The sequence below is a fragment of the Natator depressus genome, chromosome 2 (assembly GCF_965152275.1).
Source record: "Natator depressus isolate rNatDep1 chromosome 2, rNatDep2.hap1, whole genome shotgun sequence".
NCBI lineage: Eukaryota > Metazoa > Chordata > Testudines > Cheloniidae > Natator > Natator depressus.
Genome location: NC_134235.1, coordinates 17,257,957 through 17,285,898, shown reverse-complemented (window position 1 = coordinate 17,285,898; position 27,942 = coordinate 17,257,957). Strand labels below are relative to the sequence as shown.

Sequence of the window (27,942 nt, the reverse complement as noted above, 5' to 3'; positions counted from 1 at the left end):
GGGACATTCCAAACAGTTTGATCAACATGATATGTGTAGAATTTTTAATGTTTTTCAGCACTAAGAGGGAAGGATGATTAGGTGGTTAGGGTATGAGCCAGAGACCAGGGTTCAATTCCTTGGCCCACCACAGACTTCCTGTGCAGCCAGAGACAAGTTGCTTGGATTCTCTATTCCCTATTTGCAAAATATGGATAATAGTACTTCATGGGGTGTTGTGAGGCTAAATACATTAAAGATGTTGAGGAGCTCAAATATGGGGGATTTATAAAATGCGGGATATACAAGTACCTAAAACAGATGGATAGGTTGAACTCTTGGCCCCCCTGAAGTCTTTTTGCCTTTAAGAGGAAATGAAAGTGAAATACTTGTCCACTCTTTACTAAAGTGTAACTGAAAAATGTAGCTTGCAACCATTTCTCTTTCTTTAAACATGATTTTCTTTGTTAGCACCAAATTTTTTAGATCTGAAACTGTTCTTCATTTACCTCCGGCCAAAATTTCACTCTCATTTAATATTAAAACAAGACAAATTGATAACATTAAAGCAGCATTGTTATGTAGTTCAGTGCTACAATTTAACATACTATAAAACAGATAAGCTCTAGCAGGGAATGTCCTGCAGATTTTACATGATCTATTTTTAATATTCGCTACTTTTTTACTTAGAAATTACTCTTCTTAAACAATTAGCTATAATTTATGTATGATCTTACAGTGTGTTTTGTTTTGCTACTCAATGTTGTGTATTGATTGTGAGATCCTTGGGGCAAGAAGTGTGTCTTCTTCTGTCTTGTACATGGCTGAGCAAATCAGCACCTAAGAAATAATAAAACAACAAATAATAGTAATTCAGCTAGCAGTGGGAAAAAAAACTTTATCCCAGTTCTGGTTCATGCTATCATTTTTGGTGGAGATAAAACAGGAGGAAGTAAACTGTCTCTTGCAAAGTCAAGAACACATGGCAGTTTTGCCTGAGTATGACCATAGGATCAGGCTCCATCAGAAACAAAGGTAAAGTATCAGTCAGATGAAAATGATGAAAGACTTGGGGGGCGGGAGGGAGAAGATTGTTTCCAACGGTAGCTGATGTCCAAAATAAGTGGTGGAACTGCAGGTAGCAATGTGCACAAACATGAGTTACTCTGCAGTAAGTCCCACCCGTTCAAGCCCCTACTGCACCAGTCCAGACCATTTATTGCACTTTGCACTAGCGCAGCTGTGTTGGTGTAGCTAGAGAGGTGCAAAAATTTGTTATGTAGACTAGCCCTTACCACTACTGAACAAATCCCTCTGGTGGCAGTTCTGTGAACTGCAACCTCCAGGGGTTGACTCAGCTCCAGTGTGACCAGGAGCCCACACTGGGAGCACGTGGTTTTGAACCTTACATTACATGATCAGACCCACTACCCAGCTGACTTTATTGGTGGGGCTTAGCCCCATTATCTCCTAGTGCCCAGCTTCTCCTGGTCATGCCATGTTTCTCCTGCTATTGAAAAGGAAGTGACAGAAAATGTGACCGTAATGGAAAATATACTCACAACCAAAGGTCCAAGTCCTTTTAATCCTAGCCTTCTTATAAGTCTTTTCTTACAATACCATCCAGCCGTTATTACTATTACTGGTTCTATAGCTATGTAAATGTACCCAGCCTTTAAGAAGCACAGTACAATGCAAAGAGAGATGGGGCCAGGTACAAATTCAGATCCAGATCCCAGGTTCTCAAAGTGAAAGGGGGCTGAGATTTGATATTCCACTTTGATCACATCTCTGAATACAACACTACGACTCTGCAGCTACTATTTTCCAGTACACTGTGGTGGTTTAAAGTGGGTTGCAATTTTAACAACATCATCCATCATGTTAGTGATGATGATGTAGTATTCAGGCCTGTAAATGTGCCTGAGATAGAAGTTTGGGTGTTGTTTGCCCATTTGACTTTTGATATTTTTTATATTCTTACTAATACCTGTGGGGAAGGGGGGGGGAAGCAAAGACACTGTGTGTGTTACATCTGCCCACAAGCAGATGAGGCGAAAAGAGATAAGAGAGAGAGCTAAAGTGTTGCTGGGTAGAGTGGGAATTTAATATACGAGTGTACACTTGAAGGACAGTCCTGCCTCATCTCCTCTCCTGAGATAAGGTCAAGCAACCAGTCGGGAGGGACAAAAGAGGATGGGGTGTGAGGCATAAGAAACATTAAAAAGCCAAAGAAATGCCTGTTCCTGATTGAAACACAACCTCACTCCTTACCCCTCTTATGGGGTACAAAAGAGGTGGTACCGAAGCCTGCAGATCCACGACCCTCCAAAATGAAACATGACCATAAATTGTAAGGGGTGGGATCAGGGGCGTGCACTACAGAAGGAGGAGGTAGGGAAAAAAAGGGGTCAGGGAAAAACTCTGCAGCATACAGAGCTATGGATATGTTTGCTTAATTAACCCCAATAAACATCGCACTGCCTGCCCCTCAGACTATAGTCTTCTGCTTTCTGTCTGTGTGACAAGAACCAAGGGAAGGGTGAGGGAAAAGCCCTAAGACATCAGTTCTGTAAAAAAAACAAAACAAGGCAAAAACAAGAAGACATCAAACCAAAACAAAAACCCTAGGGGTTCTTCTTTTCTGTGGGAAGTCACAACAGGTTTTAAAACTACAGGGGAGAAATCTTGGCCTCATTGAAATGAATGGCAAAAGTCCCATTGACTTCCATGGGGCCAGGATTTGACCCTAGAATTTCCGTGTTGTCACTGATAAAAGGTGAAAGTGCTCCCTTCTACCCTACTAAGATGGACCCAGGAAACTTGCTGGCTGGTTTACCCATGAAGAGCCCATTCTGTAATCTTTACTTAGGCAAAAGTCCCACTGAAGTCAGAGGAAGTTTTGCCGGAATAGGAACTGCAGGATCAATACTGGAGTAGGGATGTGTGGAATAAATGGGAAATGAGTTTTAGGGTGACAGCTGTACAAGGCTAATGCGTATCACCTGCATTGTTGTAATGGTCACACTTTCTATTCAGTATCAGAGGGGTAGCCATGCTGGTCTGTTTCCACAAAAACAATGAGGAGTCCGGTGGCACCTTTAAAGACTACCAGATTTATTTGGGCATAAGCTTTCGTGGGTAAAAAACCCACTTCTTCAGATGCAACTCCATGCATCTGAAGAAGTGGGATTTTTACCCACGAAAGCTTATGCCCAAATAAATCTTAGTCTTTAAGGTGCCATCAGACTTTCTATTCAGGTTCATTTTATAGAGGGTTAACAAATGATTACTATTGTTTTAAGCTTATTACACACGAGTAGCCTGTGTGATAGATGATGTTAGCACATCACTAGGAATGCATTAGAGATAATGATAAGTTTTCATTGTAAGCAAACTTTTGGCCTATTGGACTTAAACACATGCAATTAACTATGTATGAACACATTTATTAAAAATAGATTAACCCTTTAAATATTTATTAATGGAGCCTTAATATAAAAAGGGACAATTTTAATTCACTAAATGCTAAATTCTGTCTCCTTTACACAGGTGTAAATCTGGAGTGACTCCATTCACTCCATTGGAATTTTACCAGATTGATACTGGTGTATCAGGAAACAGAATATGACCTTAGATAGGAATGGCTAGTGAGTATGCCTATTACTCATTAGGTAAAAGCTGCCTTTAGTTAAGATTTGGTTGGTTAGGCAGAGGCAGTGAGATCTTGCTCTCTTTTCTTTGGAAACTTTGGTGCATTTTTCTCTCCATGAGCATGAGAAAGGGTTTTTTATTAATTATTTTTTTATTATTATTTTGTTTTCCTTTTATTTTTTTAAGACAGGGACTGAAAACCTATTCATGTAAAAAAGTCAGATCCCATTAAACAGGGAAAGGAAAAAGCCCCACATTGTGTCCTGTGTGCCCAGTGTCTCATAAAGGCCAGAGGGGACAATTTGGAGGGGCAAAAGGCAAATGTGGGGAGGTGGAAGCAAGGGAAATGAGACTGGACTAACCCTCCCTCAAAAAGACAGAGCTTCCGGAATGTTCACACCCTTCTAGAAAAAAAGATGTAATCCTCAGTTGTGGTTGCTGATTCCCACACTGCCCGGCACGTTGTATCGTCATTTCACCTCAGTGCAATGTGAGTGCCAAGTGGGTGTAAAAAGACGTCATTTCAGAATGGTAGCATTTCCCCCCCAGTTATAAACGACTATACAAGGTGCAAGGTAGGAGAGAATCATGCCCTGGCAGTTTGCTATGGGGTGGCTAGGAGAAGACCAGAGGCCAGGGGGGATGAACAGCCAGGGCTGCTGTAGGCTGTGACCAGAGCCAGACAGGCCCTGGCAAGGCTCAAAATTCAGATGGCATTGCCCAAACCCCACCTGGGGTTGGGGTCTGAACCTTTTCAAATCCCCTCTGCCCTGTTACTAGATGTATACATAGTTTGGTTATGTTGTATCTACTTTGCAGCATACTTTTCATATAGCTCTTGGGTCTGATTTCTGTTTACACTATGGTCCCTTTACACCATTCTGGCTGTATAATGGGGCCTTCAAGTTAGATGTAAATTACATTTATACCAGTTTAAAGAGCTCTTTACACTGCCAGAGTGGTGTAAAGGGAGCCGTTAGCATGTATGAAAATTGGGCCCCTTATACTGAAGTTGGTTTACAATATCCTTTTGTAATCCATTGGTGAGCACGTAACACTTCCCCTCGGTGCCTGATCTACAGAGGATAGGAGTCTATTATGATCCCACTTGTAGAAGCTGGCTCTTTGGCTCATGCTTTTTAGCTCTGGAAGTTCCCCAGTTCAATCCCAGATGTGTCAGCCAGGATGGCCGTGATCGCCTTTTCACACGTCGTTTCACTTTGGTGAGATTAGGCTGCGATTGGACACTTAAGTCACATGGTGTTCCAGGGTTTGCATAGCTGTTGTATAGAAGAGGAAGGTTTGAGCGAGTCTCTGGGACTCTCAAGGAGTAGCAGTAGTTTAGGAAGAGGTGGTAGATTATTGGTTTTAGGGAACTTTAGAAAATAGAAAACCTTTTCCTTTAAAATCATGCAGGCCTGGCCAAAGCAACATTCCTAGAAAAATCAGACTGTTATTGACTGGTGAAGAGTTCCTCTCATTCCTACAAAGTAATTGTATTCCCTGCACCAGGAGCTCTAGGAAGGGGCTTAGGGAATTTGTTGTGGTTTTGCCCAAATCTCATTTTACAGAAGTGGAGAACTGGAACAATAGGCTCCCCAGCAACAGAGGAGTTGTGTACAGAGCCAGAATTATAATTCAGGACTTTCCAGTACTCTGAGAAGACCATGCCACTCTTACGCTGCAGTGGTACATTTTGATCAGTAAACCAGATTCCATTTTGGGCTGCATCTTTTAGTTCCTGGTTTCTTTCTTTGTTCCATGTTCTTATTCTGAATAGTAATATTACACTCTCTGAGGGGATAAGTGCTCTATGCTGCCTGAGCAATGTTCCCTTCCTTGTTCCATTCTCAAAAGGAGTTTTTCATTTTTCTTCTCAAGGGATCTCACTATATGTCTCTTGCTTAATAAGAAGCAGAGGATGACTTTTCTATTCGTCTTGAAAGAAAGCCAGGACAAGCAGCATTATTATGCAGATCAGTAAAATGTGCTGCTTTTGACAGTATTAGGTGAAGTAATATTAGCTATAAAGTACCTATAGAGAGTATATTCCTGCTAAGGGTAGGTCCACACTAGGAAGTTTTCCTGGCATAGCTGTGCCTATAGGGGTATGATTTTTTGGTGTCATAGCTATGCTGATAGAATGTATAAGCATTATATTGGTACAAAAGTCCTTATACTGGGCAGCGAACCGGCATAAGCTATACAGGTGTAAGCACGTTTATACTGATATACCTGCTTCTGCGCTGGGAGGGTTTTATCAGTTTAACTGTAGCAGTGTAGTTAAACTGGCAACATTTTCTAGCATAGAGTAGGCCTAAGACAAGTGTAGTCAGACTGGATCTGAGAAAAGGTGAAAGGCTGATGCAGAAAAAATATTAAGTTCAAGTCTGCATCCTTGCCACACATCATAATTTAGAGGATGAGTTCTGACAAATGCACACTGCAGAAAGCCCTAACTTAGCCAATCGTCATTTTTTCTACATCTCAGAGAATTTGTAATTAGCCAAAGGGTGACCCAGAAACTTCTTGGTGGTGCCAGCTGGCAGAGGGCACAGGGGGCATAGAGCTTTATCCTCTGGGTCTATCTACATAATGGCGCACCACAGGGTGGCATGTGAGATCTCTACTAACAGCCAGTAACACACGGGTCATCTTAATCATTGCAAAGTGTATGTGCAGATGATATTTAAGAAGTTATATACCTACAATGGAAAAATATGTTCTGAAAGCCTGGAAGTTAAAAGCAGGTCACGAAGAGGTAACTGGCCTTGGACAGAGTTTGTTTAGGCAGAGGATTGAAGGTGCTTCTCTCTCTTTGTTTGGTTTAAGTGTGTATTGTGCATTGTGTGCCTCACAAGGTAAGCCTCTCTGCAGACAGAGCCAGATGCTAATTAAAAGATTGCAAGGTTGACAAGAGAGGGAGGCCACCAGGAAAGGTGAGAGAGAGGCCACCAGCAGAGGGGTCCTGTTTGTAAATAAAGATCGAAGGACTGCTTTGCTATATCGAGGATTGCAAAAGTCACAGGATCTTTCCTCTGAGAAGGCAAGAGGACGGCATGAATTGTCTCATGAACGGAAGATCACAGCCTGGCTGTAAGATGCTGGAAGGATTTTGAGGGAGCTTTTGCTCGGTAGAACCTGACGATGGTTAGTTAAGCGTGTTATGATTTTATTTTATGTGTAACCATTTGTTTTCATTATTTCTACTCGCTTCTTTTTGAGTCTCTGTTCTTGTTAAATAAATGTCTTCTGTTTTTTAATATCAACATGTCTAAGTGCTGTGAGCTAAGTAAAACAGTGATCCTGAGGTGTAACTGTTAAGCTGGTTTGCACTATTCCTTTGGGAGTAGTGGATCTGTGAATTCTGAGTGCCCAAAGGCTGGATGCTCTGGGGGAATGCTTGGAGGGGCTTGGGGTATGCCTATCATTAACCTGTAGAAAGAGCAGGGCCTGCAGAGGCCTAGAGGAGAGGACTCATGTTGCCAGAGGCTGGTGGTGCTGGGGAGCTGACCCCTGGCAGGCACAGATAAGGTTTTCTTATGCTAAGGGCAAGTGGGAGCAAGGCACCTCACAACCCTGGTACCCTTGGGAAGCATCACAGAAGGTCCTACTTTAAATAAAAAATAATTATTGAAATTTTTTTATCTAAAAGGGTTGAAGCAAGAACAAGTGTCAGGGAGTCATGACTGCCCTGCGCTTCCCATAATGCTAAATAGGATGCAGGTCCTGGCCTGTGTTAGGATATAGATATTCAGGCCTGTCTGTAAAGCCTATACGCTAAGAATTTAGGTGTATTCTTATCACTTAGCTAGTTCTAGAGATATAAAAGAGAGAATCAAAATCACTGTCTGCTTGTGTAAACTCCTTCTCTTACTGTGACAGTCTGAGGCCTTGTGCTTAGGCTAAGGCCTTTGGCTAAGCAACAGAGGCAGCCATAAGCTGGGAAGCGACCAGTTACCTCCTCACATTCCAAACTAGTCACATTGAAATAAGGTGCTAGTGGGCTGTTAGGAATACAATCCTGTCTGATAATGCCTATCACCTCCAGAGAAAGGGAAGTGCCTAGAAGATGTAAAAGGAAACTTAGCTTGATAGCATCCTGTCTGGCAAGAACTCACTTATCAATAGCTGGGATGTGAAATCCTCACTTCTGTATTCTTTTGTCATTATAGTTCCCACTTTGCTATTGTTTGTCTGTATAATCTCGGTCTGGTTCTGTGATTGTTCCTGTCTGCTGTATAATTAATTTTGCTGGGTGTAAAGTAATTAAGGTGGTGGGATATAATTGGTTTACATAATCGTGTTACAATATGTTAGGATTGGTTAGTTAAATTTCAGGAAAATGATTGGTTAAGGTATAGTTAAGCAGAACTCAAGTTTTACTATATAGTCTGCAGTCTATCAGGAAGTGGGTGGGTGTGTGGGGAGGAAATTGGAATCATATTTAGCTAAAGGGGGAAATGGGAACAGGGACACAGGTAAGCCTCTGTGGTGTCAGAGCTGGGAAGGGGGACACTAAGGAAGAAAACTGGAATCATGCTTAATGGAAGTTCACCCCAATAAACATCGAATTGTTTGCACCTTTGGACTTCGGGTATTGTTGCTCTCTGTTCATGCAAGAAGGACCAGGGAAGTAAGTGGGTGAAGGAATAAGCCCCCAAAAAACCTGGGATAGCGGTGGTCTGGAAAGGCTGAGAACCACAGCAACAAGTATGAAGATGACAAATAATATTTCCAATAAAATAAGTTCAAAGCATGTGTTGGAGCATACTGCAGGTTGCAATCTGCAATACATGCAATTCGCATTGCATTCAAATCACCAGGGCCTGATGAAATGCATCCTAGAATACTCAAGGAGCTGACTGAGGAGATATCTGAGCCATTAGCAATTAGCTTTGAAATTCATGGAAGACGGGAGAGATTCCAGAAGACTGGAAAAGGACAAATATAGTGCCAATCTATAAAAAGGGAAATAAGGACAACTCGGAGAATTACAGACCAGTGAGCTTAAGTTCGGTACCCTGAAAGATAATGGAGCAAGTAATTAAGCAATCAATTTGCAAACATCTAGAAGATAATAAGGTGATAAGTAATAGTCAGCATGGATTTCTCAAGAAAAAATCATGTCAGACCAACCTGATAGCTTTCTTTGACAGGGTAACAAGCCTTGTGGATAGGAGGAAGTGGTAGGCGTGATATATCTTGACTTTAGTAAGGCTTTTGATACTGTCTCGCATGACCTTCTCATAAACAAACTAGGGAAATGCAACCTAGATGAAGCTACTATAAGGTGGGTGCATAACTGGTTGGAAAACCATTCCCATAGAGTAGTTATCAGTGGTTCACAATCATGCTGGAAGGGCATATCAATTGGGATCCTGCAGGGATTAGTTCTGGGTTTGGTTCTGTTCAATATCTTCATCAATATTTTAGATAATGGCACAGAGAGTACACTTATAAAGTTTTCAGATGATACCAAACTGGAAGGGGTTGTAAGTGCTTTGGAGGACAGGATTATAATTCAAAATGATCTGGACAAACTAGAGAAACGGTCTGAAGTAAATAGGATGAAATTCAACAAGGACAAATGCAAAGTACTCCACTTAGAAAGGAACAATCAGTTGCACACATACAAAACGGAAAATGACTGCCTAGGAAGGAGTACTTTGGAAAGGGATCTGGGGGTCATAGTGGACCACAAGCTAAATATGAGTGTTACAAAAAAAGTGCACATCATTCTGGGATTTATTAGCAGGAGTGTTGTAAGCAAGTAGGGTTGCCAACTGTCTAATCACACAAACCCAAACATGCTTTCCGAGGCCCCACTCCACTCAACCCATTGACCTTCACGCACTTTCACCGGGCTGGGGCAGGGGGTTGGGCTGTGGGAGGGGGTGTGGGCTGTAGGCTGGGGCCGAGGGGTTTGGAGTGTGGGAGGGAGCTCTGGGTTGAGCCTGGGGCATGGGGTTGGGGTGCAGGAGTGGGTGTGGGGTGCAAGATCTGGGAGGAAGTTTGGGTGCTGTAGGGGGCTCAGGGCTGGGGCAGGGGATTGGAGTGCAGGAGGGGGCATGGGGTGCAGGTTCTGGGAGGGGGCTTAGGGATGGGGTAGGGGATTGGGATGTGGACTCTGGGAGGGAGTTTGGGTGCAGGTGGGGGCTCTGGGCTGGGGCAAGGGGGCAGGAGGTTCGATGCAGGAGGGGGTGCGCACTCTGGGAGGGAGTTTGAGTCCAGGAGGGGGCTCTTGCCTGGGCCAGAGGGTTGGGGGGAAGGAGGGTGTGAGCTGTGTGGGCTCCAGCAGGGTAGCTCCCAGGCGGCGGCCCAGTGGGACTAAGGCAAGCTGTCTGCCTGCCCTGTCCGCACGCTGCTCCTTGTGGAGGAGGGGGCTTCGCATGCTGCCTGCGTCCTGAGCTCTGACTCCGCATCTCCCATTGGCTGGGAACTGTGGCCAATGGGAGCCGCGGGGACAAAGCCTGCCTTAGCCCCTCTGTGCTGCCAACTGGGAACTGCCCAGGTAAGCAGGGCCCACTCTGTGCGCCACTCTCGGAAGCAGCCTGCTCGTCCCTGCAGCACCTGCGGGAGGGGGGCTAGGCGGCTCCATGTGCTGCCCCTTCCTGCAGCCACCACCCCTGCAGTTTCCATTGGCTGCAGTTCCCGGCCATTGGGAGCTGCGGAGTTGGCGCTCAGGGTGTGGGCAGAGTGTGGAGACCCCTGTGCACCCCTCCCCCCTCACCTAGGGGTCGCAGGGATGTGCTGGACGCTTCTGGGAGTGGTGTGGGGCCAGGGCAGGCAGGGAGCCTCCGCCAGACTTTTTAGCAGGCTAAATTCTCCTGGTTTGGCATCAGTAGCCTCCGGGAGATAGAGCCTGAATCCGGGAGACTCCCAGCGAAAACAGGAGGGTTGGCAACCCTATAAGCAAGACACAAGAAGTAATTCTTTTGCTCTACTCCACACTGATTAGGCCTCAACCTCAATATTGTTTCCAGTTCTGGGTGCCACATTTCAGGAAAGATGTGGACAAATTGGAGAGAGTCCAGAGAAGAGCAACAAAAATGATTAAAGGTCTAGAAAACATGACCTATGAGGGAAGATTGAAAAAATTGGGTTTGTTTAGTCTGGAAAAGAGTAAGACTGAGAGGGGACATGATAATAGTTTTCAAGTACATAAAAGGTTGTTACAAGTAGGAGAGAGAGAAAGTATTCTTGTTAACCTCTGAGGATAGGACAAGAAGCAATGGGCTTACATTGCAGCAAGGGAGGTTAGGTTGGATAACTGTCAGGGTAATTTAGCACTGGAATAAATTGCCTAGGGAGATTGTGGAATCTCCATCACTGGAGATTTTTAAGAGCAGGTTAAACAACCACCTGTCAGGGATGGTCTAGATAATACTTAGTTCTGCCATGAGTGCAGGGGACCGGACTAGATGACCTCTCGAGGTCCCTTCCAGTCCTATGATTCTACACCAACCTTGGGCTGTTATTGCTACTGGCTGCACTGTCTGAATGTTCAATGCTCTATAGTTTTTGTGCTGTTCATGAGAAGCTGTGGGGATTTCCACAGCTATGTAATTCTCTGTTTTGCATGTAACATTGTTATGTAGACACAATGTTTGTGGTAAAAAGCCACCCTTCTACCAGGCAGTATTTTTACTATCCAGGCCATAGGATAGAAGGATCACATTACTGTGGATGCAACATTTCACACACTTTTCACTTTTGGCTGTGTCCATGATATGGAGGTCAAATCTCAAATCCAACAAAGATCAGTAAAAACAGTCCAGGGGTAGCTGAGATCCTTGTGGACAATCCCAGCAGAGAGGCAAAGGCCTACACGTGTGTACGTGGATGGTGAATCCCTTGAAGGAACCTCTCCAGCCCAAGGCTGAGGTGCATAGGTGTCTCAGGGTGGGGAAGCTGCTGCTGCTCTTAGTTTACTGAATAAACAGCTGACCTCAATATCCCAGCAAATCTTTCATGGACACTGGATTCACTTTCAAAGGAAGGGATGGATGTGCCTTTTTGGCGCAGCCCGGAAGAGGGGTGAGGTAGAGCTGCACCTTACTAAGGGGAGCAAAAGGAAGGATTCTGCTTTCCTGTACACCTTGCAGTGCCGGGGTGTTTGTGTGTGTGTGTGTGTGCTCTGCTACCACACTCATGGTGTATGCTGTTGTCAGTCCCATCTCAGCATGCTTTTGTCAGTCCAACCCCACAGACTAGTGTAGATTTGAGGGGTGAGGCCTCCTCACTCTTTTGAGTCTTGTTGGACTACCATGGAGGAGTGGGCAGAGAGAGTACTGTGCTCTCTGCATGCAAGGACAGCAATTCCCCCTGGCTCTTAAGGGTATGTCTGCACTGCAATCAAGCATCTGTGACTGGCCTGTGTCAGCTGACATGGGCTCATGGGGTTTGAGGTGTGAGGCTATAAAATTACAATGTAGGCATCCAGGCTCTCCGTCCCCACTCACGGAGTCCCAGAAACTGGGCTCCTGCCACAGCCTGGTTGTCTACTCTGCAATTTTATGGCCCAGCAGTCCAAGACCCATGAGCCCGAGTCAACTGACATGGGCCAGCTGCGGATATTTTATTACATATCCTAAATGGCCTATACCGTAGGGAGGAAGGTGGACTGTATGGAGTGGTTATAGTGGTCCAGAGCACAGCTCTTCATGTTTGTCCTCACACTACACACTGAGCTATCTCCCTAGACAGTGTAGCCTGGAAAGGGCCAGACAGACCTCAGAACAGTAAATACATCCAGCATGTAAAGATGCAAAAGGAATTAGAACATGTACAAGGGCAAACCACTGTTTACAATTAAACATTCATGGTGCCTAGAATGATTTCTCTGTTTGGATGGGAAGAACAACAATATGGATTCCATACACTGAATGAAGAACTGATGCACGTAGGCATGACAGCTGTGACATCATTTTTTCCGCTAGGGGCTGTCTGAGAAGAGGAAAGATGCTGGGAGTGTTTAGGAAGCTTTTACAATGGAGCATGAGGGTTCCTCTATGTAGGCACAAGTGTTTTTTTCTTTTGCGTTCTGTGTCTATTTGTAGATACCCTGTTAATGCAAGGCCACTTGTCCTTTCCTAATAGCTTGATAACACTGTGCTACTGGCATTGGTTATATCCTTCTGTAGAATGCCAGGGAAGAAGAGAAATAAAGAAGGTGCCAGACCCTTTGGTAGATAAAGTCCATAGTTATAGCTATCGCTCTCAAACTAGCCACTCTTCTTTACCTGGGGGTACCAAGGTTGTAGGCATGCACAGCCACATCTGCCGCTGACAGGTACCATGTACCGACTGGTGCCTGCTGCACAGCGGGGCTTCTTTTAGCCAGGGGAGGGTTATTCCAGAGCTGCTGCAGCTCCCGTTGCCACTCTGGCCCAGGAAAGGAGGTTCTGGGGCCTGCCATTATACTTAACAGCGGTGTTGGAGGCAAAACTAAGGAATGGACGTGATCAGCATTATCCACCAAAAAGAAAGAACTACTCAGTGAAAGACACTCATCTGGGTAGGAGATATAGCCTGGGTTTCCTCATTAATCAACCAGGCCCATCAATTCAGCTTCTACAACATCCCTGTTTAGTGCCGTAGTTACATTTTACAGATGGGGAAAGTGACTCGGGAGTATTGATTTGGAGAAAACAGCAGAGCAAACCCATGGTGGAGCTAGGAACAGGCCTCAGAAATTCTGACTCTTAGTTTTCTGCTCTAATCTCTGGCCCATAGATCTCTTATGTATTAGGCAATTATTTATTTACAAAGCTCCTTGGACGGGGACTATCTTTTCCTATGTATGTACTAAGGGAGCCCCCCAATATTGGTTGGGGGTTACAAATAAATAATAAATGGGCAACCACTTTGTTAAATAATATCAAAATTTAAGAAAACAAGGGAGTAGAGTTAGTTAAACTTTGATATTATTTAACAAAGTGGTTGCCCATTTATTCTTTATTGGTATTACCCCCAACTTGTGAGACCATTATGGGAACACTGTGCACAGTTCTGATGCTGACAAAATTGGAGAGTTCAGAAAAGAACTACAGGATTTGAGGTCTGGAAAGCCTACCTTACAGTGAGAGACTTACATGCAATCTATTTAGCTTAGCAAAGAGGTGACTTGATCAGAGGCTATAAGTGCCTACACAGAGAGGACAACAAGAAGTCTGGTGGCACCTTAGATTTCTGATAGAAGAGGGCTCTTTAATCTAGCAGAAAAAATGCTTTATAAGATCCAGAGCTTAGAAGCTGAAGCTAGACAAAATTAGTCTAAAAATAAGGCAATGTTTTACCAATAACCATTCCAATTAAACATGAGAATAATTTACCTATTGATGTAGTGGCTTCTTCATCATTTACAGTCTTTAAATTAAGATTGGATGTCTTCTTAGAAGATATTGTTACCTCTTTTTGAGCTAAGTGGTTAGACAAAGTTCAGGGCTCTGAGCATGCTTCAGCTAGGAGGAACAATTGATGATGGAGTCTGGTATTTTCTTTGATGCAGTCTTTTTGATTTACAAGAAAAGTACAAAGCCCTGCTTCTCTGAACTCAGGAGGAACCAAAACCAGGGGATAGCTTCTCTTCTTACAACTCCAAGCCTCTTTAACTAGCACAAAACCCAAAACCTCTGTAGGCTTCTCCCAGGGTCACACTATGCTTGCAGGCTGTGGCCTGGCTTTCTCTCTCTCCATTTCTTATCCGCACTCCAGCTTTTTTCTGCACATAGACACAACCACCCACCTGGTCCGAACAATACCCAGGAGAACTCTCTGCCTATATGGTGCTAGTTTCTGGGCAGGCTTTAATAGGCTTTGTTTTAGGTGTGACCCCTTAACTGTCTCTTATGTGTTAATGAGGTTTTAATTCAACCCATAATAAGGTTTAACCCAGTCCACAACAATATGTTCTAGCTCGGTTAAATGCGATGGGCTTAATGAAGGGACCACTTAGTGAAATTCTATGGCCTGTGTTATTCAGGCCATCAGACTAGATGACCATAACGGTTCCTCTGGCTTTATAATCAATGGTTCTATGAACTGAGATTGGGGTCTCTTTGTACATGAAGATAGAGAGAGAAAGTCCGAGCCCTAAGAGTCTGCAACCTAAACAGACAAACAGTGGAAGGGGAAACAAGGCACAGAGGCGAAGTGACTTGCCCAAGATCACACCCAAGGTCAATGTCAAAGCCAGGAATGGAATCCAGGCTCTCTCACTCACCATACACTGCCGTATCTGCTAGACCAGTTGGATTTAAAGTTACGATAATAGTGAGAACTAGTCAGAAAATATTTTTCCACCCATGGAAAATTTTGACTTTTTAGTGAAAACTCATAGAATGAGCACCAAAAAAAATGTGGAAATGCCTCCACCTGAATCATAGTTTGGGTACCTCATTTCCCCATTCTCCTCTCTGGGCCAGGCTACTTGCCTGGGTTACATCCTCCTGTAAATGGTCCGTAGTATCCGATTTTTGTTGAACTACTTCAGTTCATCCTGGGAGATGTAGTCTGGCTGGAGAACCCAGCCTAGAAAGGGGATGGGGGCCTGAGGCACTTAACGCACAACTCCCTTAAGGCACTGTGGCAGTATTTCTAAATCAAATATTTTGGTTTTCAGCCAAAAACAATATTCAGTATTCATCTGAAAGTGTTCAGGTTTTGTGTGTTACTTTTTAAATTTTCCGTGAAAAGCAGACACTTTTAGCAAAAAAGAGTTCATTTAGTCAAAACTCCTAATTTTCACAGAAATATAATTTCAATGGAAATTTTTTGACCAGCCCCAGTACTGATAGATAAATCTCAGAAATAATCAGAAGTTCAGTGTGATAACCAACCGGAAGCTTAGATGTTAATCTGAAAGTTGTCTGAACCTTTTGGATTTAGACTGTGTACCAATACTTACAAAAACAGGATTTCCCCTTTAAATCTCCAGTATTTACTTGCTTGGACAAGTTGGCTCTTTTCTTGGTATTTTCACCATCTATCATGTAGCTGAGACCAGGAAATGCAGAAGCATGCAATTTTAAAATATATTTTTTAAAAGTTTTGGTATAGTTAGGTTCAACAGTGAATGGATGCTCTTGTTTTATGTAAACTAATTCAGCTATCCCAAATTAGGCCAATGTATTACTGTATGCCTTCTCGTTTAATATATGGTATTAAAGTATTTATAAACATAAAATTATATCAATATTTAAAATATCTTCAAACTCCTTATTACTAAACTAAAAGTTAATCTTTAATTTCCAATTCTTAACATCACAGAGGTGCTGTGTGTGTTAGTTTCATGTGACACATGTCTATTTATTGAATAAGATTTACATGAGATTAACAAATCACTTATGCAGCATATCTGCTTAGTCTTCTTTGATGTTATTGTCAGGTGAATAATTGGTAATTCAATTCTTTCAGGAAGAATAATATTACACTCAAATCTCTGTGTGAAGAAAAGTTGTTAATGACTAGAGTGACTCAGGTTTCCATAACAACATATTGCAAGCAAGGATCAAACGGAATATTAAAACAGTAACTCACTTGAGCATAAAAAAATAGGACCAAATAGCATTAGAAGTTGACTTGAACCTACATAGCAATTCATACTCCTCTCCTTCTTTCCACTGTGTTAATATCACAGCCCACAAGATCCGCAGCAAGGAGCCCCTGCATCTCATTGGGTGAGTTAAGGACAAAGCTGAAACTGGAACCCTGAATTGTATCACTTCTGGGAGTTAAAGGAAGCCCCTAGAGGGGCTGTTTGAATGCAGTTAGTGTTCCTTGTTTTATGATAGCACAATCTGAAACCAGCTATGAAACATTCATGGAGTATTAAAGAAATGGGCATAAGGGCAGATACTTCCCTACTGAAGTCAGTATGAGCTGCAATGCCACCAATAGAATGACAACGCTCTGCACTACATCTCGTTGTCATCGGCCCCTGATAGCATGGTCACTTTCCCTATAACGGACTTAGTTTGGGGTCTCAATGGGAGCTATCCAGCTAAGGCTCAATCCAGATGAGATGGAGATGCTACTTGCCTAGGGAATACAATAATCAGCAGAGGGGACCTTTTTATTTTCTAATGGGGTTTGCACCTGGAAGGTTTATTTGATCCTTAGTTGCACTTATGAGGATTTTCTTTTATTTACCCTCCACTGGTCTACTACATTATTAGTTGGCTAAATTCCTGTAGGTGTCATAGTAGCTGTGGGGGCTGAAGGATGAGAGAACGGTGAGGTCAGAGAGAGCAGTAGAATTCAAAGGAAGGTTGTTCGTATGGGTAATGCATAAAACTGAGTCTCAGGAACTTGGGGCTCGATTCTGAATTCAGTGACAGACTCCTTGTCAAAAGTTATGATGTTTTATTTTTAGAGAAAAAGTCTTCACTGGCAATTTAATTTCTTAGCCATGGACAAGGTAAAATGGAGGCAATTTACTCACTGAGAGATCATTTTTGTTATGTTTCAGAGTAACAGCCGTGTTCGTCTGTATTCGCAAAAAGAAAAGGAGTACTTGTGGCACCTTAGAGACTAACCAATTTATTTGAGCATAAGCTTTCGTGAGCTGCATCCGATGAAGTGAGCTGTATCTCACAAAAGCTTATGCTCAAATAAATTGGTTAGTCTCTAAGATGCCACAAGTACTCCTTTTCATTTTTGTTATAAAGATGTATTCATCCAAATACTTCTCCACTCAGTATTAAACAGCTTTTTCACTTTACGTTATTCAGTTTGACAATTTGGTCCTGAGGGATTCTCTCTTAGCTGATATGGGACACAAATAGACATTGAGGAATTATGACAGGTCACTGGACTGGAATAGGGAACAAGTTAAGGTATCTAGTAATCAGCAGCATATCACTATAAGAAAGTCTCTTTGGCACCAATCTGCTCCTTGCAGTTTACTTAAGTCAGCAATTGGGGTAAAGTTTTTCATCGAACATGACTCTTTTCTGCTTCAGTGCTGTGCATCCTTCAGCATCACTGATGTTTCTCTGCTGCTACTGGGCCTCATAATATAAGTAGCCTGATAAGAATATAAGAATGGCCAGACTGGGTCAGACCAATGGTCCATCCAGCCAAGTATCCTGTCTTCTGATAGTGGTCAATGCCAGATGCTTCCAAGGGCATGAACAGAACAGGGCAATTATCATGTGATCCATCCCCTGTTTACTCCCAGCTTCTAGCAGTCAGAGACTTAGGGACACCCAGAGCATGGGTTGCATCCCTGACTGACTTGGCTAATAGCCATTGATGGGCCTATTTTCCATGAACTTATCTAATTCTTTTTTGAACCCAGTTATAATTTTGGGTTTCACACATGGGCTGCGCATGAACTGCCAGCTGCGGGAGGCTGGCCCCCCAGTTCTGCCCCTTCTGCCTGAGGCCCCGCCCATTCTGTGCCCCCACCAGAGCCCCCCCTACTGCAGCTGCTGGCCCCTGCCCCAGGCTAGAACCCCCAGCCCCAGAGTGTCCCCATCCCCAGAGTACCAGGAGGGCAGGCGGCACGGTCCCAGCCTCCCTAGCCCTGGAGCACCAGGAGGACAGGCAATGCGGCCACCCCACAGGGGACTGTAGCCACACTGAGCAGAAGCAGGAGGGGGGGCTCTGGGGGCAGAGCCTGGGCAGGGCCACACCTGGCTGTTTGGGGAGGCACAGACTCCCCCAGCCTCTGATACCTGCTGCCCATGGTTTCACAACATCCCCTGGCAATGAGTTCTATAGGCTGACTGTGCATTCTGTGAAGAACTTCCTTATGATTATCTTAAACTGGCTCCCTATTAATTTAATTGGGTGATTGGTTCTTGTATTATGTGAAGGGGTAAATAACACTTTCTTATTCACTTTCTCCACAACATTCATGTATGTACTTCCTCTGCCTCACAGCTGAGCCTCCAGATTAACAACTCTACCTGACTGGCTGAGGAAGTCAATAAGCCTGTTCTTAAACCAAACAGCCACAACAGATCTCTGGCTGTTCCACACTTATGCCGCAGCTGTGATTTCTCCTAGGCCTGCCTTGCCCAGGTCATGCCTAGTTCACTCGAGCCCTGCTTCCCTGCTAGTTTCCTGACTCTGACCTCTGGCTTAGGTTCCTGACTCTGGTTCTGATCCCTTGACTCTAGTTACTGGCTTCCTGACTCCAGCTCCTACACAACCACAAGGCCTGGATGCCCACATCCCAGTTTGTGACAGTAGCCTCATCTGGGGTGAAACATGGCAGCTGGTTAACAGCACCCAGCAATACTATGCAACAGGAAAGGAATATCGTGTCCAGCTAAAAGTACAGACTGTATTATTAGACACTCTAAGTTGGCATTGGACCTAGACATGGGGGTTAATATTCAGATGTTTTACAAAGAGTGCTCTAGGCTGTTAAATGACTACAAGCAGGATGCACCTTAACTTCACATCTCATTGGAAAAATATCCCGTTTGGCCAACATTTTCAAGAATGAACCTAAAGTTAGACGCCTAAGTCCAAATGTAGGCGCCTATGAGTGGGACTTTCCCCAAACTCTTATATGGTTTAGGAGCACACATCCCATTGATGTTTATTCCCATTTTGGAGGCAAGTCCCATTTTTTAAAAAGTCCTCCTAAGTGAATTAGAAGCACATGTCCCATCCTTAGGCACTTATTTTTAAAAATGTTGATCATAGTGCACCTTAACCATTGACTCAGCACGGTACAAAGTGCTGACTCAAAGGAAAGGCTACTGCCTACAGAATTATTCCCACCACCTCTTGCTGCAACTACAGTATGGTTAGATGCTCAGTGAAAGTCTTGTATCTACATCCTGAACAGACCTGCTCTGGCTTAGCTTGTGAAATTATTTATTTGTTAAATCAACAATGTGCTTACTGCACAGAAAGAAGATAATCCCTACCCTTGAGGAGTTTATCATCTATATCTGAAGAGATCAAAAATTTAAGTGGGCAAATTAAAACGTTTGACTTGTATCAATTTTGTTTTCTACTATGGTTCTAGCAAGTGTTATTTACAGGAATCACTGTAAATTGTTTCCAGGGTTTATTAAAAACAAATAAGGCTAATCATTTGACAATAAGGGACAATATGGGGTAGCTTTTAATCCTAACTGGTTTTTAGAATGTTCCTGTGAGCCAGATATAATTCGCAGCTATTGAGACAGGGAAAGTATTATGAAGACTGTGACACGAGAACATGAGTTGTAGATTTTTTCCCCTCACTTGAATTACTGTAATAGATCAGTAGCCCTGGAGTAATGAACATGATCTAGAGTTTGATCCTGAGTCGTGTATATTTATGAAAAATTTCCTGTTGTAGGATCCTAACAAAAATACTATAGCAATGTACAGTAATAGTCCAAAACAGTGTAATATTTTTGAAAGTTATATATGTATATTTTAGAAGACTCCTCTAGTAGTTTTTATAAGTGTAAAACTGAATAATTTAGAATAGATTTTAAGGCCAAAAGGAAGTATTACATCATCGAGTTCTGTATACTGTATTTAGTCATGGTCACAGTACCAAGGGAAGAATATTATTACTTTGGAATGGATGCATTACAATCAAGTAAAATGAGATGCAAAATTTAAGGAACCAATCTGACAAGAATGAGAAAAGACTAAGTGTGTTTGATCTTCTTTTCTTTCGAGAAGAGACTGCTATGTGACCTAAAAGAATTACTGAAAATTATGACAGGTTTCAGAGTAGCAGCCGTGTTAGTCTGTATCTGCAAAAAGAAAAGGAGTACTTGTGGCACCTTAGAGAGAAGTGAGCTGTAGCTCATGAAAGCTTATGCTCAAATACATTTGTTAGTCTCTAAGGTGCCACAAGTACTCCTTTTCTTTTTGAAAATTATGAAAGTCTCATTTAGTTGAGACACTTGTAAATTGGTCTTGTGCAAAAGCCTGGGCTCTAAATTGTCCAAAGTAACAAGAATCCATTCCAGCCCATTTATATAAATTGCTTGTAAAAGTAAGCAAAAGTTGAGCACAGAAATACTGGTATTAACAGGTTGTTTCAGTTTACAAAAAAGTAATAAAGGGTTTAAAGGGCTCATCAGTAAAATCATCAGTTGACATAACAAGCTATGAAATTGAAAAGAAAAAAAAATGCTTTTTTATTTTAATGGAATGAGGTTGACACCCCTTTGTGGGAAATTTAGAGGTGGAGATGAAAAATCAAACTTAGTGTGAATAGCTTGACTCTGCATTTATGATTACACATGTATTTTATGTCTCCTGACAGTTGAAAAATATTAGACAAACTTTGTGCATAGTGCAGCTGGTCAAAATTTTTCATCTAAACACTTTTGACAAAATGGCATTTTGAACAGAGAGCACTTTTGTGAAAATTTTTCATTTTGGTTGAAATGCTCTTCTTCGATGAAAAACTAGAATCCAAAATCTGATTTCTCATAATCCTGTGTTTTTCAAATAAATAATTTAATCTGCCGGGTTTTTTTATAAAAAGAAAAGGAGGACTTGTGGCACCTTAGAGACTAACCAATTTATTTGAGCATGAGCTTTCGTGAGCTACAGCTCACTTCATCGGATGCATACTGTGGAAATTGCAGAAGACATTATATACACAGACACCATGAAACAATACCTCCTCCCACCCCACTCTCCTGCTGGTAATAGCTTATCTAAAGTGATCATCAAGTTGGGCCATTTCCAGCACAAATCCAGGTTTTCTCACCCTCTGCCCCCCCACAGACAAACTCACTCTCTTGCTGGTAATAGCCCATAAAAGTGACCACTGTCTTCACAATGTGTATGATAATCAAGGTGGGCCATTTCCTGCAGAAATCCAGGTTCTCTCACCCCTCACCCCCCTCCAAAAACCACACACACAAACTCACTCTCCTGCTGGTAAGAGCCTATCCAAAGTGACCACTCTCCTTACAACCTGCATGAAAATCAAAGTGGGCCATTTCCAGCACAAATCCAGGTTTTCTCCCACCCCCATACACACACAAACTCACTCTCCTGCTGGTAATAGCTCATCCGAAGTGACCACTCCCCCTACAATGTGCATGATAATCAAGGTGGGCCATTTCCAGCACAAATCTAGGTTTTCTCACACACCCCCCCCCCCCACACACAAACTCACTCTCCTGCTGGCAATAGCTCATCCGAACTGACCACTCTCCCCACACTGTGCATGACAATCAAGGTGGGCCACTTCCAGCATAAATAAAGATTTGCATTATTTTCACAAAACACTGGGATTGGGATATCTAATGTTAAAAGTTTCTGTGTCCAGCTAAAGATATTGCAATGTGCCCACTTCTGCAGTTTAAGCGATAACAGACCAAAACTATTGAAAATACAGCAGCTGTCTGCCCACCCACAAGCAAGTGCACGGCACGTGTGCGAAGGAAAGGACTTGAGTCACTATAAGTGACTTTGAATGCAGGGGTTGCAGAGTTGCCTTGTCGGGGGGTGCCGGTTGTTGGTTGTTTTTTTTTTTTTTTTTTTTTGCATTTCAAAGGTAGTAACCCTAGGGGAAGCAGGCATGAGGGGCAGGGAATGTGAGGAGGCTGAAGAGGGCAGATGACAATGATGGTGTGGGAGATGGAAGGGATAGAATGCAGCTCCATCAACCTGGGGGCAGTGTTGGAGAAGGGGAGTCCCCTCCAAGCAGCCAGGGGCAGGCAGTGCTGCAAGGCTGCCAACTTTTGCAAATTGATCATGAATCACAGGATTTTGGGGCCTGCAGGAGGAGCTGTCATGATGATGTGAGCAACTCCTCCAATCCTACAATATTCAGGGCTGGGCACATGGGCAGAGCTCTATGCAAGAGTCCCGGGGCTAAGGAGAGAGACATGACCTGCCACTGAGTCGTGCCTTCATGCATGGCCCTATAACAGAGAGAGTGTTCATGGGTACCAGGAGGCAGGGGAGTGGGGGAGCCAGGGAAGTAGTACTGCTGGTTCCCGGGTAGAAAAGCCCCGGGGCAGCAGGAAACAGAGAAGTGTTGCTGCTGGGTAAAGAAAGTAATAGAAAATGGATGGCAGTTCCCCTAAAACATTGCCATGAAAAGTTTTGGTGTCAACAAATCTGCATTTTCCTGCATAACCCCCCCCCCCCAAACATTTCATTGAAAAATTCCCAACCACCTCTAACATTAAGTAACTGGTCCACAGAAAGTCTAGGGCAGAACAGAATTTAACCGAGTCTTCCAGAAGCCAATCCAGTGTTTCAACCACATGAATTGTTACAGATATTATCTGATCAATATTGATGGCATGAGCCGATTTTTATAGCAGTGTTCCTAAACTTGCAAATCCGATTGATTCTAATGGACTTGGAGTGGGCTCTAAAATTTTAAGCAGAGTCAAACACATATTATTGAGCTCAGTAAAGGAGTAACTGGGTGAAATTCTTTGGTCTGTGTTATGCAAAGGAGGTCAGACTAGATGATAGAATGGTGCCTTCTGGCCTTAAACTCTATGAATAGGGATACGTTTCTGTCACAGAGGTCATGGATTCTGTGACTTTCTGGGGCCTCTCTGACTTCTGCTGCAGCAGAAGGGCAGAAGCAGCAGTCTGCTGCTGGGGCAGCAGTCCCCGGGCCATCAGTCAGCCCCAGGGACACCCGAGCAGCTGGCCAGTGGTCCGCCCTAGGGCTGCTGGAGCAGCTGGCTGGGGTTGGGTCAGCCCCTGCCATAGGAGCAACAGCAGGGCTGGAGCAGCTGCTGGAGGTCTGTCCCTGGCAGCACTCCTGCTGTTAGTCCCCCCACCACTCCCAGCCGGGTATTTTTAGTAAAAGTCAGGGACGTGTCGTGGGCTTCCGTGAATTTTTGTTTTTTGCCCATGACCTGTCCCTGACTAACTAAAAATACTCATGACAGAATCTTAACCTTCTCTATGAACCTATTAATCAAAAAGTATTAAGTACTTAAAAACTTGATTTACTTTTTTATTCTAGCAATGGTACTTCCATCCTAATTTAGCATATTTCTGTAGAACTGTGCAGGGTTTGCTTTACTTCTGCTTAAATATTTACACAGCTTTGGAAGGGTTTCTGTGAACAATCCCACCCTAAAATACTGAATTCAGTCCCTTTTCTCCATAGTCTCAGTGCCTGTTCTTTTCTTCTTCCTTCACTTTTGCAGTGATCATCTGAACTCTTTGACTAAAGCTCCCATTTCTATGAATCTTGAATCTCCATATTATATATATAATCTTACAGTCTGACCTACTTTTATTTGAATTCATGGAAATCTTTCCCTTTATATTAAACAAGACAAGGAACCAGAAAGTCTGTGTCTGTCAAGCTCACTCTTCCCTCACACCTGTTTGTTTGTGTGCTGTTCACACCTTTCTTTCTTGTCATCCTTTTTGAAACTTACCTCCTGCAGTCTGAATTCATTGTTGCTCTTTGGATAACAACACAGGGGTCGGCTGCTCAAATGGACATTGCTGGTAACCTATTCTGTAATATCGATCAACTTCCCTGGCTTTCAGCAAGGAAAGATTCCTGTGAAATAATAAGCAACCAAATAAGCCTGCAAAAGATCAAGAAAGCAGACACAGTTATATGTTTGGCTTTCTTATTTTCTCCCTCCTCCCTCCCCCCATCAATTATTTAAAGTCTAACTTTTGTAAATCTTTGGCTTGTGTTTTGTTTGCCCTTTTACACGTCACATTTCTCAACAGTTATTGCCCTTCCTCAAATCCAAAGGTATTCTGTTGTTTTCTGTCACAGGCGTCTTCAGTAGTTCATTGCTATATACCTCCCTACACCATCGTCTCTCCCGGGGCTGAACTAAGGCCAAAGGACACATGTCATATAATGACTGTGTTGATATCTATATTCGATCCATTAAAATACAATATTGTAACAGTTCATACAACTGGTGTGTTTTTCTGATGATAAAAATCAGAGATGTAAAGACCTATTTATCATCCTCTGGCCAGTGTGCGCTTATTCCTTAAACTGAGTCCTCTAGTGCTCCCGCCAATCTTTCTGCTTCTTGTGTCTCGTTCTCCTGCTCCTGGCTTTGCACTTTTGATCCTGCTTGAAACACGCTCCCAGTTCTTGTCTGCCAAACTGATTCATAAAAGCCACTACATCCTCTCTTGCCTTTCCCTGATCTGTTGTCCCATCTTTTCTAATTTATGTCTCTTCCCTATCTTAGGCCATGATCCTACAGAGAATTATTTAACCCAGTGCATATGTCTTTGCAGGATAAGGGCTCGAGACTGATCCTGCAATGGCCAGGGAGCGTGGCTTAGCCACAAGATCTGATCTCTGCAGGGAGTGTGGTGGAGGGGGCTGCTCAAGATAGCCAGCAGGAGTGAGCCAGGGGGTGACTGGAGGCTGCCAGGGGCTGGGAGAAGTGTCAGTCTTGGGGACCGCTGGAATGTGTTGGGGGAATGCCCCGAGGGTGTGGAAACAGCCACACTTTTAGCTGTAATGGGCAAAGGCTGCCATATGCTCCAACAGCACAGGGATATATCAGCAATGGACCTAGGGCAGAGGTGGACAAACTACAGCCCGCGGGCCACGTCCGGCCCGTGGGACCCTCCTGCCCAGCCCTTGAGATCCTGGCCGGGGAGGCTGTCCCCTACCCCTTCCCCCGCAGCCTCACCTCGCCGCCTGCACAATGCTCTGGGCGGTGGGGTGGGCTCCTGGGGCAGCGCAGCTGCAGAGCCTGGCCTGACCCAGTGCTCTGTGCTGCGTGGTGGTGGCGGCGTCGTGACCCGGCTCCAGCCAGGTGGTGCGGCTGTAGCACCGCCAGCCACCAGTGCCCCAGGCAGCGTGGTAAGGGGGCAGGGAGCAGGGGGGGTTGGCTAGAGGGCAGGGGAATTTGGGGTGGTGGTGTGGATAGGGGTCGGGGTGGGAACAGGGGGTTGAATGGGGGCAGGAGTCCTGGGGGGGGCAGTCAGGAAGGAGGACGGGTTGGATGGAGTGGCAGGGGGCAGTCAGGGGCGGGGGTCCAGGGGCGGTCAGGGGACAGGGAGAAGGGGTGGTTGGATGGGGCAGGGGTCCCCAGGGGGGGCAGTCAGGAATGAGAGGAGGGGTTGGATGGGGCGGCAGGGGACAGTTAGGGGTGGGAGTCCAGGGGCGGTCAGGGGACAGGGAGGAGGGGTGGTTGGATGGGGCATGGGTGCCGGGGGTGCAGTCAGGAATGAGAGGAGGGGTTGGATGGGGCGGCAGGAGACAGTTAGGGGCGGGGGTCCAGGGGCGGTCGGGGACAGGGAGCGGGGGGTGTGGATGGGGCAGGAGTCCTGGTGGGGGGGGAGGCGGATAGGAAGCGGGGGCTGGGCCACGACTCCCTCCCCTAACCGGCCCTCCATACAATTTCCAAAACCCCATGCGGCCCTCCGGCCAAAAAGTTTGCCTGCCCCTGACCTAGGGTGACCAGATAGAAAGTGTGAAAAATCGGGACAGGCTGGGGGTTAATAGGCGCCTATATAAGAAAAAGCCCCATATATTGGCACTGTCCCTATAAAATCGGGACATCTGGTCACCCTGAATGGACCAGGGAGACCCCTGGAAAATCCTAGAAGTGTTCCAGAGGCATGTTCAAACTACCACCACCAAAAAAAAAAAGCTATGTACAAAAGATCTTTACAAAAACTGTAATCAAGATTCTGGAGAAACAATAGATCAATAGCTTCCCAAACTGTGCCAAATGACTGGCTCGTGAGATTTATCAACCCTTAAAAGATGAACTAATTCATGATAGCAAGGGATGAAAGATACAGGGTTTGAATGAGAATGCGCAGAGAGCCAGACTTGCTCTACCAAGAGCTCTAGACAGGTGCAAAGCAAGTGAACAAGCTCCCGTCCATGGAGATCACAAGTGGAGCAGACAGACAGTTCTCCATGTAGCATAGAGCAAGCATGAAAATGCAAGGAAAAATACACCAACATTTGTTAAAAATCAAGTGCACAGATACAAAGCAAAGGAAACAAAATGCAAAGGAAGACCAGAAAGTACTATAGAGAAAAACAGGATAGTGGGAAATGCCCTGCATACGGGCCATATGCAATAATAATGGCAAGAGGAAATTATGCCAAAGCTTACCAACAAGGAGAGCAAAAAACCAAAACAAACAAAAAGCATCCTATCAAGGACACAGGCAGTGACTCCAAGGAGGAGGCTTTGCACATATAGGATATTAATGCAATGCAAAACAGAAACACCTGGGTGGTTTATCAAGCCCAGACTAGGGCCAGCTGCAAGACAGCGGCTCAGAATCAAACAGGAAACTGAGTACCAAATAGACAGTGGGGCGTTAGTGAACATGCTAAGCTACAAAGACTTCTCCAGCATTATGCAAAAGAAGAAAGTGAAACTGTAACCTAGCAAAGACAAATGAAAATTATACAAGGGCACGACCATAATACCACATAAATGTATACAGGCTGAAACTTCAAGTAGCACAGACAACACAGAAGCCACTGTTTCCGCTAAAAAAAGTGCATGCATGAACCTAGTGACACTCAACCTGGGACAAACAATTCATATTGCATACCAGCAAGATAAAAAATAATACAGAGCAGATAGCGCACTGTGGCATCCCTGCAGTAATGCTGCTAAAAATTACCATGCTATTTTTGAAGGACTGGGATGTCTTCCAGGCATGTTACATCTGGAGCTAGATGAAATGATTTGGAGAGAACAGCACCTGCCTTGCGCAGCACTCATGGCGTTAAGATTAAAAAATAATAGGAGCAATAAAAGAAATGGGGAAAGAAGGCATAACTGTAAAGTCAGAGCTAACAAGTTGGATAAGCAACACTGACCTTTGAGAAGCCAGGCAAGCTGAGCAGGTGCATAGACCCAGGTGATTTAACCAAAGCACTAAAGAGCGTTCACTACCAAATGCCTACAGCTGAAGAAATATTACTTGACTTTGCAGAAGCAAAAACATTCTGGCTACTTGATACCAAAGAGACACGTTGGTAAGTGCTAGTGAATAAGGAAATCAGAACCTCACCATGTTCTGCACACCAGCAGGTCGATATAGATGGCTGGGGATGCCCTTTGTGATCAAACCTGCAGTTGAAGAATATCAACACCACCAAAAAAGATGTATTAAGAGGATTTGCAGAGACAAGCGTCATAGCTGATGACATTGTGAAGTACTGTACCTATGTGGAGACAGCACGACAGACATTGTGGCTAATCACGACCACAACCTCATCTGTCTGTTAAAACAAAAAAACAAAACACAGGCACAGACACATACACATGAGGAAGTAAATGTAAAATGAAACAAGAACAGGATGAAGGTGCAGTTGAATGCAATATCATACAAGGGACGCTTTCTGACTTCTCCAGGGCTACGCCTTGC

The 27,942-nt window shown here is 44.1% G+C and overlaps 1 long non-coding RNA gene across 1 annotated transcript; it reads right to left on the bottom strand.

Moving 5' to 3' along the window:
• Positions 1–741: 741 nt before the first annotated feature.
• Positions 742–27,725, bottom strand: LOC141981265 (uncharacterized). The gene is made up of 3 exons (XR_012637705.1): positions 27,586–27,725; positions 23,985–24,140; positions 742–819 (listed from the first exon to the last, which is right to left on the bottom strand). It is a non-coding gene; the product is annotated as an uncharacterized LOC141981265 (long non-coding RNA).
• Positions 27,726–27,942: the final 217 nt, after the last annotated feature.